At 40.7% G+C, this 20,518-nt stretch overlaps 1 protein-coding gene across 8 annotated transcripts in view; it reads right to left on the bottom strand.

Annotated features, from left to right (window-relative positions):
• mical2b (microtubule associated monooxygenase, calponin and LIM domain containing 2b) overlaps positions 1 to 13,903 on the bottom strand; it is an 85,873-nt gene extending 71,970 nt beyond the window's left edge. For all 8 annotated transcript variants that reach the window (XR_013491640.1, XM_033634388.2, XM_033634390.2 and 5 more), the window contains exon 1: positions 13,702 to 13,903. The gene's annotated coding sequence lies outside the window, so the exon portion shown is untranslated. The remainder of the gene's footprint in view (positions 1 to 13,701) is intronic.
• Positions 13,904 to 20,518: the final 6,615 nt, after the last annotated feature.

The raw sequence follows: 20,518 nt of genomic DNA, 5'->3' as shown, positions 1-20,518 counted from the left end.
CACTGATGTCTGTTTACATTTGTCTGCTGCTCAGCACTACGTCACTCTCCGTTGCTCTAATTGGTTGCAGGTCTGTCCAAGTGCGTTCAGATGCATTTCATTGGACGGACGTTGATAACGCCCGTTGGAAATTGAAAATAAACTGAGAGGTTCCAGAATAAACAAACTGGTCCGGTGATGCCAGGCTGACTTCCCATGACTCACTCAGCATCCTGTATTTGAACACCATCTTAGTTTGGACTATTGCTGTAACAACAACAAGTCTGGTTCATCTTAACAACAAGAATCATTTTTGTATCGGAGTCCCTAAACACAGACCTATGACCGATATTGGTTACTGACCAAGAGATAACTGAATGCTGGTACTGTTTCATAGTAATTTAACTTTAAATCTTACTACATACAGCAAATGTAAAAAAAATGTATTAAAACTTTTCTTGTTACAATAAAGAAGTTGTGCTAGATGATGCTGAAACTGCATCTCCTGCCATACTGCAAACAATTTACCAGGCATTTCCTTTTTCACTTTTTTTCTGAATAAAAGCTTTCAAAACAAATGAAAAAATGTAAAAACATATAAACAAAGTGACTAACTGCTCAAACTGCTACCAGCCTTTCCGGAGGGGAAACTTCTGCGTGAATATCTATAAGCTACATCAGACTGGTCCACAGCTGAGAGCAACACACCCACAGATAAGGCGCTCTAAGAGGGAGCAAACCACTCATCATCCACATATTTGCTATTCCCTGGGTGGGTGACCACAGCGAAGCAGAGTCATTATTGTCCAAGTACAGAAGGGAGACAAAGATGCACATCTGAATGCATGTACGCATGTACTCACAGGGAAGATTTTAAATGAAATGTAAGTTTTGAATGACATTAACTGCAACCAATGTAGTCGCATTTGCAAACATTTTTTGTGAGTGTGCGTTAAATTTCACGTGGTCACAGTCATGCAAGTGCATGATGATTGTTATCATCGGTGCCCCCTCAGGCACACCCTACGCACAGGACGTGATGTGTGTCACGAACATCATGAAGCCAAATCTTACTGTATAATTTAAGTTTATCAGTGAAGTGTATGAACTACACTGCAGGTAGGTCTGGATCCTCTACTAACAGACACAAATAAAGTGATGGCTGACTCTTGTGAACAGGTCCAAGCGCAGACTGAGTGGACATCTGCAGGTCTGCGTTATAAACATCTGGTGTATGAAATGTCTGTATGTATGTAATGGTCACATATTTCACCACATGCAGGCACATTCTACCTTTTCCCCTCCTCTTGCAGTTCTCATACTCCTAGAACTGGAGTTAGTCTACATCCAGTACCTACTATAACTAACAAAAGAATGCTACAAAAAGCAGAAACACTTCATGCAACTTCAGCATAGAGGATTGTGATGTTTCAGTTTGGTAATATCTGCTGCCTTACATTTTACACACAACTCAGATTATTCAGCGGAGCAGCTCCAGTCTGCCTTCAGTGTCGATAGGCTTGATAGGAATGAGTGAGGCTACAGAGTGGAGACTGTACACAGAGACAGACGTTGGCACCAGAGCCAAAGTCGCGCATTTTTCAATTAATTTATCTTATTGGCTCAAAAAAAAGAAAAAAAAAATGGTAATAAGCTCAATCCTGCGGCAGGCTTCACATCAATCATGTAAATCACTCCGTGAATTGCGGTCAAAAGGGTAAAATAGGCTGCGCTGATCAAATATGAATCATGATTCTGTTACTGCATTGCCTATTTCTTACCTCAAATATTTTTATAAACTTATTTTAGTTTACTGTTAAAACTGCCGCCATATTGGAGACAGTCAACTGAAATGCCAAGCTTCACCCACTGGCTGGGGCAAACTTTCTCATTTTACAGCTAAACAGTACACTAAAATATGTTTCTGAAAACATTTCAGGGAGAAATAGGCAGTGCAGTAACAGATTCATATTTGATCAGCACTGCCTAGTTTGACAGTTTGACCACAGTTCATGAGCAGTGACTGATGTGATTGACAGCTGCATTCAAGACTCCACATGCAGTGAGGCCATTAGAATCTCTGCCAGGCAATAAAATAGGCAGAGCAGTATTTTTTCCCACAGATTATCTGCCTCCTTCAGTGCTGTATGAATATAAAGACAAATACAACAAGTTATTTTATACAAAAGTAACCAACTACAGCTTTAAGACATTTATGTTAACATTTTGATACTGTTTTCTTTTACAAGAAGTACCACATAATGATACACTATCTACACTGTATACACAACACTATACTATACACCGATCAGCCAAAACATTAAAACCACTGACAGATGAAGTGAACAGCACTGATCATCTTGTTAAGATGCAATGTTCTGTCGGGAAATCTTGGGTTCTGACATTTGTGTGGATACCACCTGACATGCTCTACCCACTTAAACACCAGTGCAGACCAGGCAGCCCCCATTATGGCAACATCACTCCCCAGTAACTGTGGCCCCCCAGCAGGACAATGCGCCATGCCACACCACAAAAACTCCTCCGGAATGGCCCAAAGACCATGACAAAGAGCTCAAGGCGTCGACCTGCCCTCCAAACCAGCACATCCCTCAAATGTTCAATCAGGTTGGGATCTGGGGTATTTGGAGGGCAGGTCGACGCCTTGAGCTCTTTGTCCTGTTCCTTGGGTCATTCCTGAGCAGTTTTTGTGATGTGGCATGGTGCATTGTCTTGCTATGGGGGCCTTCGCCAGTGATAAGTGCCGTTGCCATGTGAGGGTTCATTTTGTCTGCAACGGTGTTCGGGTGGGAGGAGCATGTCAAGTAGCAGCCACATGAATGCCAGGACCCAATGTTTCCCAGCAGAACATTGCACTGTAACAAGATGATCAATGTTATTCACTTCACCCACCAATGGGTTTAATGTTTTGGCTGATCGGTGTATGTACACAGTGTATTCTGAAGCTACATTAGACTAACAAGTAAAATGTCTGATCATGCCAGCAACCTTGGGGGGACAAGGGTTTCATCAATTTCAATGATCTTTCAAGTAAAAATGTTTCATTGGTGGCTTATACATTTTGTGCACTCTTTAAGCTCAGAAATGCGAAAACCAGTTAGGCCTGTGTTACACAGGTGTGTATGGAGGTCGAGACAGACTGATTTAGACAATGTAACTCGTGACAACCAAAAAAAGTAGATTCTCAATTAAAACTGCATGAGTGCTCTGCATTGTTGAAGAACCAAAGCCCTGCAGATATCCACAATGACAACAATACTGAACACAAAAGCAGAATAAAACTAAGCCATGAGGGGACAGCTGAGTTTTATGATGAAAGTTTCCTGAGGGCAAAGTACAGCCATATCCTGTTTCTGGTGAACTCCATTTCGCAGCAGGGTTATGACTTGTTCTCTTCTTGCACTGGTGGGATTGACAAAGCCCTGTAAAATCAACTGGGACTTCAACATAGCGTTAGCTCATACTTAAACTGCATTTTGAGTCTGTTCTCACTTGGCCTGACTGTGGTGGACTGCAGAGCCACTATAAAAACAAAAAAAACCTGGCAAGCCACCTGAAAATGCTTGCATTTCATTTGTACTAAAGGTCAACTTATTATTGGTTTGGCCAATTAATCGATGCAGACAGGACATCTTACTAACTAGGGATGCACCGAATATTCGGTAACCAAATATATTCGGCCGAATATTGCAAAAAAACACACATCCGGTATTCGGTGGAATAAGTTAAAAGCAAGGCCGAATAATAGCGGCGTGTTTTGATAACGCGATCAAACGGCGTGCCGTGACGGGCCGAGTAAAATGTCGGCAGTGTGGCGATCCGCCCGTCACTGCACTCGCATTTGCGACTAAAAATAGTTTTGAGTGAGCAAAATAGGCTTAAATCATTCAACACGCTGTGCGAGCAGCCTACAGATTTCAACCAGCAGCAGAAACGAAAGGCACATCCCATCGGTTGTGGGTTGAACGGGGGGCACAGATACAGACAGTAATGTATTCCTGTCAAATACGGCAGCCATCGGTTTACCGGGCGACGGAGAAGTCGGCTCCAATAATATCCTCTTCTTGGCGTCATGACTGCCCAGAAGTACCAGAACAGCCGAGCCAGTCGAACACAGGTATGTGACGTGTCAGAGGAGAAACGAGCCGTTCACATTTCTGTCTTTGTGTCAGTAACGGCCCACAAACCTCACCGCACTTTAGGGACTGTTCATAAGTAATGAACAGTCCCTCACCGCACTTTAGGGACTGTTCATTACTTATGAAGGGACTGTCAGGGGAGGAGGGTGGCTGGTTGATTTTTATTTTATTTATTTATTTTATTTTGACCCCCCCCATGTTCATCACTTATTGATGCTGTTTTTGAAGTATGAATAAGTCAATAAGTAATTTATTCCATTGAAATATAATTGATGTATTATAGAAAAGTGATTTATCTTTTCATAAATGACAAAAGGCACATCTGCCTCATCTACCACGCTGTGGTATCGTGATACTACTCAGAACCATGATATTTTCATTGGTATCGCACAGTGGGTCCCAATTTTGGTACCGTGACAACACTAATCTGGAGGGGGTTCATCTGCAAAAACTAATGAAAAACTAAACAATGATATTCTGTATTCGGTACTCGGTATTCGGCCAAGCGTTTAATAATATTCGGCTTCAGCTTCGGCTCCGGCCACAAATTTTCATTTTGGTGCATCCCTATTACTAACTATCGTCATCAGCGGAACTTGGCTCTGATAGTGGCCAATGGGAAATGGGCCCTTAATGCACAGGCTTACTGGGGCTTTAGTCTCTACCCTCAGGCCTCTGGGGGCTTCCAAGACATGAGGTTACAAAATATAATATTATATATTTGCAATTGTCATGAGCAATACTGGGACAGGGAGTGCACTGTAGTTATAACAATATGTATCTGTGCTTTGTACTTCCCTTAAGGCACAAATCAGGTAGGGCACGCCATCTTGAGCGGGCTGTGTGCGAGGAGGAAGGAGGACAAGGGTAGAAAGATTTGCATCTCTTGTCTGGTTCATCAGATGTAAATATGAGGGAGCAGTCTAATTGCAAAGTCCACACAACCAAAATTCAAATGCATGGAAATCATTCTGGATTCACACACAAATGAACAGCAATGTCAAGGCAGCCTAAAAATCTGGTACTGACAACATCTGCCCTCAAATTCAGTTCAGTACTGAAACAACAATGCTGAAGTCATGTTAGTTAAACTACCTTTACACAAAATTACAAAGACAAAGGGTTAAGAAATAGTTTGACGGGTATGTTGGGAAATACACTTATTAACATTTTCTGCCCACAGTTAAATGAGAAGATTGATAGCACAAGCCTGTCGATGCATAAGTGAACAAAGCACTAGCCACAAGACAACTAGCTAGCTTTCTTTAACCAGTGGCAAACCCAAGTAGGGACCGGGGGGGCCATGTCCCCCTGATACAACTGCTGGCCCCCTCACGACTGTCTTTAAGATGCTCAGGTGCCCTCATTTTTTAAGCTAGCGCAAAGATAGTGGTATCTTGTATACTAGGCAACCTAAGCGAACCATTGGTCCAACCAACCATGTTGCCATAGCTGGTCTGGAAGTGGGCTAAGTAAGGCAAGGAACAACTGGCATGGCCATTTTCAAAGGGGTGCCTTGAACTTTCTCATCAAGAAAATCAATTCTATGGGTATCCATGAGTGTTTTGTTTCTTACAATCAATTTAGTCCAAATCAAAGCTGTATATTTATCTTATTAAAGAAAAGAACGTGTAACACGTACAGATACATAACACATAAAAACAAGATTGTCATGGAACTGAAAATGTTAACTGTATCTATATGAGTAACAGTACAGTACAGTAACATTACTGTAAATTCAGAAACCAAAATATATCGATTCTCAATTTTCTATATTACCATAGTTTTCAACTAGCCTATATACTTCAGCAGCATAATTGTATTCCTCAAATTCAGTCAGGGTTTTGGTTTTGGTGTGCTGCAAAAAACTTTCAGCAGCCCCATCTGGCCACTTCTGAAAACTTTCTGGGTGCACCTTTAGTCCCTATATAAACAGAAAATGTAAAATTGAAAATAAATGGTTTTGTAACCACTGTAAGTATATCTTGAGCATAGTATTACAATGGGCTAATTAGTAAGCTTTAATGGTGTTGATAGGCAGATTTTTAAAACAGAACCAGACTAGCTGTTTCCCCCTGCTACAAGTCTCAATGCTTATCTAAGCCAACAGCCTTCTGGCTCTAGTTTCATATTTACTGTACAAACATAAGCAGGGTATCAATCTCATCAACTCTTGCATTTGCTCTAGCAAATAAGCGTATTTCCAAACATGTCAAACTATTCTTTGAAAGTACAAGAACATAATAGTTAGTACAATGCAACACATTCCAAGGCCTTCACAGGCTAAGCATGATATTCGGGACATGTGAACATCCTGTCTTTTTTACCATTGCCTGAGGCACTGGTAAAATCTTACAATGACAGACCTGTACAAACCTCAACACAATAAACTAGGAGACAAGTGTTGACTTAGTGGACATTATCAATTTAGAAATTCTACAGTTTAATCAAAGATCAAACTGTGTCAGATCAACACCCAAACTGACTATGTTCGCTGCTGGGTCAAAATCCCATATCGTCTTTCTGCGGTTTCTGAAAGCGTTCAAGATTATGAGGCATGTAACAATTGACTATTTTATATTATTACAACCTTTATTAAGCCAATACCAACACATTAACATTTACAAATAATATGCCAAAGGAAACACTGACTTCTTCTACAGATTCTTGACCAAATATCTATCTTTCCTTTGGTCTTTATAGTTGAGATTAAAACACAAAACAGAAAAATAGTGTGACTGCTGCCCACAGGAAACAAGCCCAACTGAATTAAAACACTCAGTGTAGATAGTAGTGTTTGTACATACCATGAGGTGAAGAATGATACTGTCTCCAGGAACTCTTGTTGTGGCTTTAACAGTGGTTTGTAATTCAACAGATATATATATATGGAACAAGATAACAATGTCTGTGTTCAACAACTCGTCAGGATCAAAGATTCCTTATAAGGATTTACCTTATCGCACCAGGTCTATTTCTTTGAATGCATTTTCACTAATAAGGTCATAGTGTTGATTCTTAGCTTTAGTACAAAGGTTGTACCAGAGCATGTGGGAGTGTCCAAACAAGTGATAAACACCAATAAAACCAATATGACTGTAAAAGGAAAGGTTTGGTGACAAGACCTAAATTGGCATTGCTGACATCAGTAGCGTAACTGCATGTTTTGTAATGATATCAGTTGTTCGTATAGATAGGAAACTACAGAAATGCTGATCAACATCACTGACAACTGAACATTGAGCTGCATTTGCTTACTGGCCTCAGACCAAATAAGCATGTATTGAAGATCTGAACAACTTTTATACATTAGTTCAACATTCGATAGGCCATTTGTGTCACATTCCGACACAATAACTGCTCTTCTGCACCCACATACCCCTACATGCAGATGAGCCCACAAGGGCTGCCAATACACCTATTGCCGTACATTTGACCTTCATGTATCTTTTTGCTCTGATCCTCCAAAATTTCACTGCTAACACCACTGATAGTTCTCTACATCACACTGCAAAGATATAAATATACAGAAATATATAGCTGTTTCAACATAAAAATATATAACTGCTATATTGTATTTTTAGACTGCCACTGATGGGAACATATCAGTTGAAAAGCAATTAACTGTTTAACGTGCCATCTAACAAATATCTTGATACATGTGAAACACAAGCTTCATTAACTTAAAAAAAACCTCTAAAATTTATGTGGAATCATAATTTACTTGGACAAGGGAATTTTGTAAAATTGCAGCATCATATCACAGGGTTTCTCAGGGTTTGTGGCAGCCTGCCACAATTAAAATATTTGCTGCCACATTTTGATTTTCTCTTTTTTTTCTCTCCCTTTATTAGGTGCTCTTGAAATGTATATACCATCCGGTAATTCTTTGCTCCATACTGTGAGGGCACAGCGTACTCTGGCACAGACTGTGCAGTGGAATGCCAGGCACAGTGAAAGTGAAACTTACTTGTTAATTGTGCTGTGTGTAAAACTTTGCTGTCATTCATAAACAGCTGCTCCTCTTATCATCTGTCTGATCAGCTCTGATGGGATTGAGATTGACTGATCAGTTATCCACCCTGCCACTCAAAACACCACAAACTGCTGCTGAGCAAAGAAAGAAGACAATCGCCTGTGCTTCACAGACCCACAAAAAACTCAGAATTTAGAGAGGGGATACAGACTGATAGGCAAGAGAAAAAAAATACACACACACACACGCATAAATATATGTGTGTGTGTGTGTGTGTGTGTGTGTGTGTGTGTATTCTATACACACACAGATGTAAATTTGCCTTGCATGCTGTCTGTTACTGCATACCCAGCCAGAGTAATATGTTTCCTGAAAGGCTGACAGTTAAGTTTAGCCATCAACTCTGGCTCGATCTCAGTTTGGTAACATAACAATTCGGAGCGCAGCCAAGACTATTTAGTTTACCGAGGCTGTCCCCACCAAGAAAGCCAGACTGTGTGAGATGAGCAGAGCCTTAAGCCATTCTTTGTATAATAATATCATCATTTTCCTTAGTGCTTATCATCGTGCATTAGTAACCAACTAGGTCTGAACCAACATTTTAATGGAATGACTGGTAGATAATTTGGTCTCATATGGATTATTATTTAACGTTAGTGCTTTCTACTTGTAGGGTTGGTATATTGTGAAGTCAACTATTTTAAGATATTTACACCACTTTACTCAGCTTACGGTGATGGTTTTAAGACAACTTTTGGCTGGACAGGTGACAAAAGTTCACTTATGGAGTTGGCTGCTTCGCTGTGGAGCGTGGCATTGTCAGGATCCTCTACACATTGTGTTTATGTTCATACAACGAGGCAAGGAAATCCCTGAATATCTTTGGTAGAGCTAACCTACATTTACAGTATGTTAGAAAAGCTATAGGCTACACATGCGTCAGCCTCCAAAACAACAGCGACCAAGGACTGGACACTCTCTGTGGCGACCCAGCCTGACATCACAGTTAGCTTCATGGCTAATTTGATTGATTGAGTGTTAGCGAAATGGCGGGTACAGGAAGAGTCTGTCAGCCTTGAAGTACATTTGTGGGTGCCACAGCAGGGACAAATAATGAGCAATCATTCTATTATGCAAATCTCTGAATAGGACAGAATCATTGTCCTTCAGAACAGAAACGGCGCACATGCCTGAATCGAGATTGCGATATTTTTAATTATGCAGCCTTTGCCTACTTATGAGTGAGAATATGAGTCAGTCCTCACTCAGCACCTGTTACAGCTTGAATAACACAGGACCATATGTTTGCTTGTACGAAAAGCTTTAATTGGTGCATGGGAGCCCTGAAATCAAACCCTTAATCCTCACAGTATTAGCACTGCACATTGTAGAGGTTTGGGGTTGGATTAGTCCTTCAATTTAATACCAGTTGTGACATTAGGCTATATCCCATACAGTATGTCCACATTGCACAGCAACTGCATGACACAATTACAGTAAGTGTAAGGGTGTCCTGAATTGACCAGTAAACCACTTCGCAATATCAGCATCTAGAAATACAACAGCACTGAAGTAAATCCAAGTTATAATGTTCAGATTTTGTTGATACTGTAATAAACAATTGTGCAAAATCTGTACTGGATATACATTAGTTTTAATACTCCAGCCCTCAAGGATAGTTGTGCATACAGTTACAATAGCAGTAGACTGTCCAGATTTTATGTTTGTTCAGATTAAATCTAACACCCCATTTTATAGGGTGGGATTTGGACCCCTGTATCCTCAAGACGTACAGGATTTTCTGGTCTAATAAACATTTAACCCTTGGACTACTGGTGTACAACATGTTAGCCCAGTCAGTGGTCAGTGTTTCCAGACTGTGACTTAAACATGCAGACCCTAATCCTCAAACTTCTTGTTCTTGTTCTTCTTGTAACAGCTCAACGTTCGGTGTTAGTCACTGCTGCTGCTGTGTTAGCTTGAGCTAAGCAGGCAGATAGTGAAATGACTGTTTGCTGAAAGAAAACAGAAATAAACAATTAATCTTATAAATATAATTCTGAGATCTTAAATTTGTTGGAGCTAGTTTGCTGTTTCGGTGCTTTTATTTCAAAGTGTTGCCAGGCATTCTCTCTTTGAGGGCCTATTACCCCCTTAATTGTTTTGGTCTCCACCATAGACTGTAAAAATAATGGATGTAGCTACCATGACATCACCCTTTGGTTTGTGGACTCCTGTTTTGAAGTTTGGCATTTTGGCCATCGCCTTCTTGTTTTTTTTTGGAGCCAGAAGTGACCATATTTGGGCAAGAGGCTGGTGCAATGGGTAAAACTGACTGAGAAGCCAAGGACACTGTTGGGAGACAGCATGCCTCATAAAGCGGAACAGCCATAATTATACGTAACTTTAAGGCTTAATAAAATATATACAGGGGAGGTATATAAAAATTCACCCCACACAGTTGTCATGAACGTGGAAAATAGCTATAGAGACCAAAACCATTGTTTTTTTAAAGATATTCTTTATGGGCATTTTTTGCCTTTAATCGACAGGACAGCGAAGTGTGAAAGGGGGAGAGAGAGAGGGAGAGACATGCAGCAAAGGGCCACAGGCTGGAGTCGAACCCGGGCCGCCGTGGCAACAGCCCTGCACATGGGGCGCCCGCTCCACCACAAAGCCACCGACGCCCCAGAGACCAAAACCATTTTGTACCAGCCTGTAAACTTGTTAATTTGTTGTAAAGGTGGCATTTTCACATAGGGGTCTATGGAGGGAGGTTGACTCATTATGGAGCCAGCCTCAAGTGGAAGTGCAAGAAATTGAATTTTTTGGCACCTCCGTGTTTGCTTTATTCTTCAGCCCCACAGGTAACTGCAAGGTCTTCACCAACTCCTGAGACAAATATATGGGTCTTTAGCTGCTAGATGTCAGCAAGTCACTAACTATGACTGCTGTTTGGTTCCAAGAGAGGCTTGAAGGCTCGAGCTGCAGAGTTTGGTGATAATTCTCTATGATTTTATCAATATGACTGATATTACATTAAGTCAACTGATGCAATACTGATATCAAAAATACTGATTAATGCAGGTTTAAGCATATAATCTGCAATCCATATTTTTTTTCATCTGATCTTATATATGGTATGCATCATAGATAACATAATAAACTCATCATATAACTCAAATTGTGGTTCTCAACCCAACCTTTGGAAAATTCTCTGACATACTGCAGCTCAACTTGGCCTCTCTCATCTGACAGCAACCCACTGGTCATCCAGTGACAGTGACACTGGGCTCCCTGGTGTATTTTTGTCTTGCTGCTTTCCCCCCTGGGCTGATATATGCAGTGACACCCCCTTATAAGTCAACCACTCATTCCAGGAAGTGACAGCTTGTGCAACGGCTTGTTTTTTCCCCTCCCAAAGGCATCATGGTACAGATAAGTAGGAAATGCCAACATAAAATGGTCAGATATTTACATCTTGAGGTTTAGTAGGAAGAGAAGATCAAAGCACAAACGGGGAAAAAGGAAATACTGTATGCAATTATTATAATATTCAGTTTAGCTATGATTTGTGAGCACACAGTAATCTCTATCAAAACATAAAATCAGGATGATGAGAGACAAACTGTGGCACCACTCAAACAACAACTAGGGGACAAAGTGGATGAAGACAGACAGTCATTATTTTAATAAGAGCCAAACAAGCACTCTGATTATCTCACTGTCCGATGATTTGAACCACTGCAGGTTTGCCTTCAGATTTAGGTTTCCCAATGACACCTATGCCCTCGGCACTCTGAACATCACTCCCAACATTACTGTAGGATCACAGGTACAACACGCTTCTGGACACAAGTGAAAAAATAGCTTATTTTTCCTTCCTAAAGTTGCCGTTGGGCAAAGTTTTAAAGTGCACGTGGTTTAGTCAGCAGTGATGATGCAGAATCAGCAGCAACAAGGTAACAAAGCCTTTTTCTCTGCAGTTACCCCCATGTAAAACCAGCATTTAACAAGGATTTGTCCAAGTCCTGGACCTCTGACCCATTAGCCCTTTATGCTGGACAAGCTGCTTCTAACCAACTCTCACGTTCAGCAACTATAAGCTACTTGCAACAATTGCTCTTCCTAATGCTTATTTACCTCAAATCGATAATCCGTGTATATGAATAGAGCCATAACAACTCACTCAGTCAGTGTAGGTCCAGTTGATGCACAGTTCCCTTTTCTGAAGACAGAAAGCAGCACTGATGTTGCACTTCAGCACTGCTTGGCAGGGTTATGTTAAAAAAAGGGGGAAACCACTCATTAAGTTTGAACACATATCCTGTTCTAATGAAGACTAATCCATCATATTAGTCAAGTGCAAATTGAGTGAAAGTTTATCCTACTACTGAAACATCACTCCACAACAACTGCGGGTCTCTAAAATGACACGAGCCTTCACGCCTGACTGGATTTCAGGTCTTTGAGGACGTGAAGCCACCTGCTGCACACAGAAATCATCTGGAAGATGAGAGGAGGGCCACACTTGTGCCACTATATAAAACTACAAGTTCACATGCACCACTTTGAAACTCCCGAGAGAACGTTCACTGAGATGGGCTACAAGATTGCACTGCTAAGGTGGGTACATGTGTCTGCCCACTATGAAACTGTGGCCTTTCTGCAACTTCATCTCCTCTTTAACGTCCTTCTTTCTGCCTAAAGTTACAGCTTGTTTAAGGGAGGAGTAGCAACTCATTGGCAACTACTCTAATCTGTACCCAGGTATTGTGTGGGGGGTGTAAAGTTAAGGAAAATATAGCATTTTTTTTAGTTCTAGTCAAGGTCTATGGTGCATGTTTTATGTCTGTGTCTATGTAGATTTCGAGAGGGTGCCAGGTACCCCCCTCATTATTTAGAACATGTGCATTTGTTCCCCCCAATGAAAACATGACAGTAACAGCAGAGAACTTATAATCTGACAAAATTCAAGACATGTACAGCAAAAAATGATGCAAAAAAAGTGCAAGTTGGTGCATAAAAACTCCCCAGAATACAGGAATTCAGGAAATTAGGAGTTGTTTTGTGAGGACCCCTGGTCCCCCACAATGCTGAAACGAAATCTACGCCCTTGCTTCACGAGAGTATATAGTGCATATAAAATCAAGCAGACCTTCCTTGTATCTGTGGATTTGAATATGAATGTTTTCTGAGAGTCAAGAATTTATAGTTCCAGTCCATAGTTTGCCTACACATACTGACTATTCATTACATTAATAGCAGTAAGTCTTATTTTCATCATAGTCTACAAATGATTTTGTAAACCAACTGACCACCAAACCTTTTGTCTAGGGCCTCCACACGTCACCTGTTGCACCATCTATTAAGTTACAGCCAGTGATAAATAATTCACCAGCAGCTGGATTCCTGTAACAGTTATCTTCAAACAAGCATGACACACAGACAATAAAAAAACAATCATTTTCCTGGCAGTGTGAGCTGAATGTGTCTCATATGAACCATTTCAACATAACATTCCTGATAAGCGCTCAGTCATACACTCACGCTCACAGAGGAGAAGTGCGGCTGTCAGCTACTTACCCCGAGTCCATGAAAAAGAAGCCGGAGTCCCGCTGGTGTCCCCCGGCTGTTATCCACAATATGTCCGCAGTGGAAGTCCCAAACTATCCTCACAGGACGGGTAATACACTAAAGTCGGCGCTGCGGTTCTCTCCAGCGACCTGCTCCTCACATGATAGTCGCCGTGTGTCTGCCGCCCCCCGTGTTGTAGACTAGCGTCGAACCCGACGGCAGCACAGAGAGTGGACTTCCGGTTTGTGTCTTTCGAGAATAAAACTCTCATTGACGAAGACGTAAAGTAGAGCCATTAGTGTACAGGTGCCCAGGGCACAGGTCCTACTTAAAGGGGAACTACAACCATTTTTAAAATTCATACCTGTTATTTCTATGGTGTAAGATAGTCCAAAAAATATTAGTTAACATGAAAAACTCTCTCCCAAATCCAGAAAATTAAAGTGCTGAAACTCAAATTTGTGATGTCATGGGGTATACAGTCTGGAGCTGCTCCACAGACAATGAATTGGAAAAGATGGTATAGATGAGAGCAGCCAGGTGAATGTTCTGGCTATATGGGTAGGCTACATTTTCTGTTTCTCAACTGACAACACTACAATAGAGTAAAGCTCATTTTAATACAAAAAAGAAAACAAATATTCTGTCAGTTCACAAAATCAGTGTCCCATTCATTGTATGTGAAGCAGCTCCAAACTTTATACCCTATGACATCACAAGTTCAAGACTTAATTGTACGTTTTTTGGTTTTGAGAGCAGCTCATGCTAGAACATTGAAATAACATACTAAAATTCCTAATTAAGTGGTGTTCCCCTTTAATATCTAGAACATGTGCTCCCAAATAAACACATGATAGTGGCAGTGGACTTTTGACAAAATTAAAGCCATTTCCATCATAAATTGATGCAGAAAAATACACAAATTAGTGCATAAAACTCATTGATTCATTCAAGTTAACTGTATGATACTCAGAATTTGCTGGTGGAAGACCACCAAATGATAAAAAGAAAATAACCCACGGCCTTGTCTTAAGGCGTAGGTTGTGTTAGGGTTAGCCAGCCAATTGGTGAGTATAACTGGCAAAGCCTTACACTCAGTATTGGTAATAATCAGTGTTAACGAAATAAATGGTTATCAGCTTTTTAGAAAGAGCATTGAAAGAAGATTTATAAACTGATTTACCAAACAATTATTGGGCTTCTACTATTTATTGTCATTATTTCTTTAATGTGTGATTTAGAAGATGTTGTGTAAATAAAGATCCTCCAGATGGCCCACTAAAACTATTATCTAATTAAATATTCTGTTTGATGGCAGCAGTCACGTGTACATGAGGCCCAATTAGGTCGATTTTTAAATAGTCGCTTTTATTTTGAAAGTAAATTTGCCCCATGTCCGGTACTGATTTGTCTGTCTGTGTTCAGCTTGACGCTGCAGAATTTAAAAAAGCTGCGCTTCCCAGGCAACCTAAAAGGAGATCCAAAAGAAACCTGAGCGTTGAGTTTGTCTTGGTGTAAATTTCATCTGTCAAGTGGATTTTTCTCTGTCAGCAGTTAAGTCACAGAGTCAGAGATACATGGAAGCAGACACGCAATATGACAATATCCTATTTCCACCAGTGACGCTGAATAGTGAGTAATAGGGGACTGTGGCTACAAATGTTTTTTCTTGAGCCTCCCTGAGTGACTGGGGAAAATGCATGACTCTCCCTCCACTATAAATAAATATATCACATTTTCTTGCTCTGATAAATGGTAGATTGTGGAGATTTTTAAAGAAAATATACATTTCAAATCCACTTGCGTGTTTTGGAGCTCTGAGAGTATTTAAAAAATATACAAAATATAGCCATTTAAAGTTGAATGTCACTCCCCTAAGCCAAATCAAACACAGAACTCCCTCCAAAGTGCTTAAAAATAATTTATAGCGCTATCCCCATTTTGCATCACCCTCTCCTCTCTCATAAATAATGAATAATGAGTCCCTAGCAGGTATCCCATTCCCATCTCTGTCAGAAAGTACACTGCACATACACATATTAAACCCATGACAAAGTGAAAAGCTGGTGTGTCAGTATATGCAATCAGGACTTTGAAATAAATAAATAGCCTACATGCTTGGTCAATTTTGTCATCAGGAACTATTAACCATGTGGTGATAACAGTGATAGACTTTTATATTTTTCAGTACTTCAATAATTCATGCAACATTCCCAAAGCATCCTCTTAAGTTCAGCTATAGGTTGCAGATTGTATTCTCTTGAATCCCTCCAGATTGGTGGCAGCAGTAAACAGATGTTAGTGGAGTGAGTCCAAAGACCATCCTTCAGCTTTGCTACCAGCTGTAAGGAATGAGGATGTTCTTACTTGGCTGACCTCTGACCTTCTTGTGGCGGGGGACCAGAGAAAAGACAGCTTTCCAACACACACTAATACTGTGTGTCATTACTGTCACAATTACTGAAGTCATAAATCAATGTAGTTTTCATTTTGTTGACTCTCTTGTTTTGAAATGATGTTCTCCTTAGTACTTAAGTACTGGAAACAGCTCCAGTAAGACTTACAGTACATGTGAGTGGTGCTCAACAGAGCTTTTTAAGGAACACAGTCATATTTTTGAACTATATCTTAGAATTCTACAATTTTAATGATATTTTCAAAGAAATATATTGAACAAAATGTTCGGTATTCTAAGGCTGTGGTGATGTGGAAAATTAAGATGTCTCTGCATTTTCACACAACCACGTATAATGACCAGACAGACACAGCACATAGCACTGGAGAGCAAAAGGCAGGAAAGCATGGGTGTAAATGTAATACAAAACTGACAAAACCTTTCTCATGCATCCTTGCACTTTGAAATGCCCCCCTTCCTGCCACGCCCCCACACACACCCTCCTTGCCACACCAGCTGCAGGGTGCCTGAACCTTTTATTGCTCCGTGACAGCTGTCCTCTGAAATCAGGAGAAAACTGCACTTGTGTTGAACATGCTCTCTGTGGCTCACCTATACAGAAAGGAGAGAGAGAGACACACACGCACCATAAGATCCACTCTATACCTGACACTGTAGAGTATGTAAGCAATGTATTGGTGGTTACTAATTTCTTTTGACTCATTAACAGAGTGAGTGATGCTTCAGAGCCACATCATCGTTTCACTGCAGCAGGGGAGGCTCCTCAATTGATAAGTATTTTATGAAACATGGCAGACATGTGGCCATTGTGCTTTTGGAAAGACACAGTGAATCTCTGCATTAGCAGTGATAACAAAATCTGGTCAAATTAAGCACAAACTAACTGTATAGCTGGTAATCACTAGCCTGCATAAATTAGGAAATATGGGTTTCCCAATTTGGGTGAACTAACCCTATAACATTTACAACTGCATCAGCTTCTATGGGCCTTTATGACTTACCAACATTACTAATCACAGTATATTTTATGTGTAATAAAAAAAGTGGCTCTGTGTTTGCATGTGCAGAATCGAGTCCACTTAGATAACAAGAAACATCCAGGGACCACATACACAAATCACTTATCTTCATTTTTTTGCAGTGCTTTTGCTTATTTCATTCTCATTTTAAAATTTCCAGTTCTGATTGTCTCGCTGAGATGTTTTGTCCTGCTCTGCCCTCAGGTGGTGGAGGATGGCTATGACGTCATGAGGGAGCTCAGAGTCTGCTATTCAGAGAGGACAGGCTGTATTGGTCAAGTGACAGTGAGGTCTGGATTATCTCAAATTACAGCAGGAATTGTGACAAAATAATGTGTTATTAATTAAGTAATTAATTTATGTTATATGTACACTGATCAAAAAATTAAGGAAACACTTTTTTGTCACGGTATAAGTCCAGTAGACTTTAGGCATATCAATGTGTCCATTTAGGAAGCACAAGTGATTGTGAATCAGTTTCACCTGCTTTGGTGCAAATGAAAGTGACAACAGGTGCAATGCAGAGGCAAAACCAAGACAACCCCCAAAAAGGGAATGGTTTTGCATGTGGTGGCCACAGGCAGTTGCTCTCTCCTTATCCTTCCTGACTGATTCTTCTCTAGTTTTGTTTTCTGCTAGTGTCCTTGTCACTGCTGGTAGCATGAGGTGGTACCTGCAGCCCAGTCAGGTTGCACAGGTAGTCCAGCTCCTCCAGGATGGCACATCCATACATGTGGTCGCAAGAAGGTTTGCTGTGTTTCCCAGCACAGTTTCAAGAGCATGGAGGGGATACCAGGAGACGGCCGTTATACGAGGAGAGCTGGAAAGGGCCCCGGAAGGGCATCAACCCAGCAACAGGACCGGGATCTATGAAATGGTATAGACTTGCGCTAGTAACGTTAGCATGTTATATTTGTTTTGAAAACTTGTCTATAATAAGACAGTCGTTTTGCTAGTGAACCTTGTTAGTTGTAATGAAACTGAATTTCATAACATTACCTTTGTTAAATGTTGCTGTCGTCCCTGGCTTCATACGAGTAGAGGAAAAGTCCGCTAGCTGCTAGGCTAATTCATACAATGTAAAATGACATAGGCTTGTGCTAAAACATTAGCATGTTGTATTTGTGGGGAAAATGTGTCCTGCAAAAGACAAATGCTCTGTCTGTGATGCTGTTATGGTGAAGCTGATTTGTGTACTTGTGTTTGAAATGGTTGCTATTACGCCATATATAAGCCATGTATTTGGAATAAACTAAAGGTTACAGCATTTCACAGAAACCCCACAGCTGACTAGTGTTTTGGAGGTGTTACTGCAGAGTGACACAGACACACCACTGCACAAGTATAAATGCTCACAACATAAAGATGCACATCTATAAACCCAGTTTAACAGAGGATTTCCCCACAAACAAAACCCAATAAATAATAATACTATAATATTATCATATAAATAAATAAGATTTTAACATAACTCTATAACAATCCATGTTCTCAGAATTGTGCTTACTGACACAAAAAAGGAAAATAAAGTGAATTAGTGAAATTTATTGTATTTTTAATATGTTGCAACCGTCTCTGTGGTGTTGTACTTGTCTCCAGGGTTGGGGTCAGTTGCAACACCCGACTTTTTCCATTCAATTAAATATTGTGAACAATATATGTAATCATCTTTAAACAGTATGGGTAACTAGCAGACAAATGTAAGTTTAATAGCCTATAATCATTTGGTTGGTCTCCAAAAAAGGCGCGTCTCCACGGAGAAGTACGGTACAGTTCAGCTCAGTTCGGTACTTTTTTTCTGTCTCCACTGTAAAAAGCTGTGGATGGTACCAAAGGAACCGTCCCCATTCTTGGTCTAGGTACCCACAGAGGGGCCCTCTGTATTATCTGTTGGGTACCTAGCACACAGTAGTCTGGGGCCATTAGTGGCCGTTTTGGTAAGGAAACGGAACCAGGGCGAGTGAGACAGGATCCGGAATTCGATGGATGTGCCTTTCCGTAAAAATAAAAGCACCAAGCTAATAAAAATGCGGCGAAACTTTTAATTTAAAGAATATAATTTACAAGAAAAGCCCCAAGCCATTAAGTTAATCGATTTTCTTACACCCCTCATCACCCCAAATCGATGGTGCGCCAGAATTTAAAGTTTTACTATGGTGAACACTTTTAGTTTGGTGAATTTGGTTCATTCCGCATCCGCTCTCTAGACCGGAACCAGAATCCAGACAAAATTCAGAGTGAATAGACACCAGGCGATGCGAGGCTAAGCACACAGGCCCGGTACTAAAAGGTGGAGCTAAAAACATTGCAGTCTGTTAGGGCTGTTCCATGGTGGGATGAGAGCTGTGGGGAGGCGGTAAAGGAGAGAAATAGAGCATTCAGGCGTCTGAAGACACTCCACTCGATGGAGACGTTAATACAGTATAAACGGGCCCAGGCAGGAGTTAGGAGAACAATAAGAACAGCAAAAAGGGCATACTGGAGAAAGTATTGTGGCAGTATAGGTAGAGAGACCAAGTTACCAGATATTTGGGGAATGATAAGAAGAATGAATGGCATTCGTGGGTATCAATGAGATTCCAGTACTTCAGGGTGATGGAGCAGTAGCAGTAAGTAGTGCTGAGAAAGCAGAGTTGCTGGCCCAAACTCTGGTGAAAGTGCACAGTTCAGAGAACCTGTCAGATTTAGCAAAGCAACAGAGAGAATCAACACTAGCGAGTAATCCTAACGTTATGGTGAGGAAGGTAGCAACAGCTGACAGCTCAGACAGTAAGTTTAGTTTGTTTGAACTAAAGAAAGCCATCTCAAGTGCCAGACAATCTGCTCCAGGGAAAGATAGTGTATGTTATAGCATGCTGGTGCATATGGATGATGCCTCGCTGATGGTGGTGCTGAAGCTGTTCAATCTGATATGGGTTGAGGGCAGAATTCCAAAAGCCTGGAAAGAGTCTGTTATTGTGTCTATATTAAAACCAGGGAAAGATCCCTCAGAGGCATCTAGTTATAGGCCCATAGCGTTAACATCTCACTTAGGGAAGACAATGGAGAGGATGGTAACGGAGAGACTGAGTTATATAATGGAAAGCAGAGAGTTGTTCTCTCCATATCAGAGTGGTTTTCACAAAGGGAGGAATACTATGGACTCTATTTTGTGTTTGGAGTCAGAAATTAGAAAGGCTCAGACAAACAAAGAAATGGTTATCGCAGCTATGTTTGATATTGAAAAAGCGTATGATATGTTATGGAAAGAAGGTTTGCTGATAAAACTGGAGGCGATGGGTATAGAGGGCAGGATGTTCAATTGGATTATGGACTTTTTTCAGGGAAGAGTGGTGGAGGTTAAGGTAAAGGAATATCACTCCAGGATGTACCCAGTGGAGAATGGAACCCC

This window comes from Epinephelus lanceolatus, chromosome 5, assembly GCF_041903045.1.
Source record: "Epinephelus lanceolatus isolate andai-2023 chromosome 5, ASM4190304v1, whole genome shotgun sequence".
NCBI lineage: Eukaryota > Metazoa > Chordata > Actinopteri > Perciformes > Serranidae > Epinephelus > Epinephelus lanceolatus.
This window is presented reverse-complemented; position numbering and strand designations above follow the sequence as displayed.